Consider the following 598-nt stretch of genomic DNA (forward strand, 5'->3'; position numbering starts at 1 on the left):
AAGCAATCTAAAATTATGTTACCATTGATTTCATCCGGTCCAACAGCTTTATTTTTTTTTTTAGTGTTTTAAAGGCTTTTTCGAACTCATCAAATAGTAACTTTTTAGATAACTCATCCGAGTGAGAATGCAATATCCATCGGTACTAGGAAATCTTTAAATGAGGCTTCAGTGTTAGAAACTAATTTAGATTTTTCGAACTTTTTCAAAAAGGTTTTTGTAATCTTTGTATATTTTCTCATTGGCGAATGATTTGTTTTTTAAATATTTTATGTATAATTTCTGCTTAACTTTTGATGTTTTTCTAAACCTGTTCCGTGCGTTTCAAACTTAAACTATTTTTTGATAACATTACTGAAGGATAACTTTTTTTTTTTTACATGATATATATACGGATTTGAATTAAATGAGAGTAAAATGGAGATTCTCACTTATTTTTTATGAAAATAATAGACTAAACTTATTCAAGTTTCCGTGCGTAATTTTTTGGGAGTCCCCAAATCTTAAATTGCATTCAAACGCTTTCCCGCGGTTTTTTCAATCAAATACAATAAGCTATTTATTTACTACATTATTATAATAAGTGATATTTATCGCT

This window comes from Hydra vulgaris, chromosome 08 (assembly GCF_038396675.1).
Source record: "Hydra vulgaris chromosome 08, alternate assembly HydraT2T_AEP".
Classification (NCBI taxonomy): Eukaryota; Metazoa; Cnidaria; class Hydrozoa; order Anthoathecata; family Hydridae; genus Hydra; species Hydra vulgaris.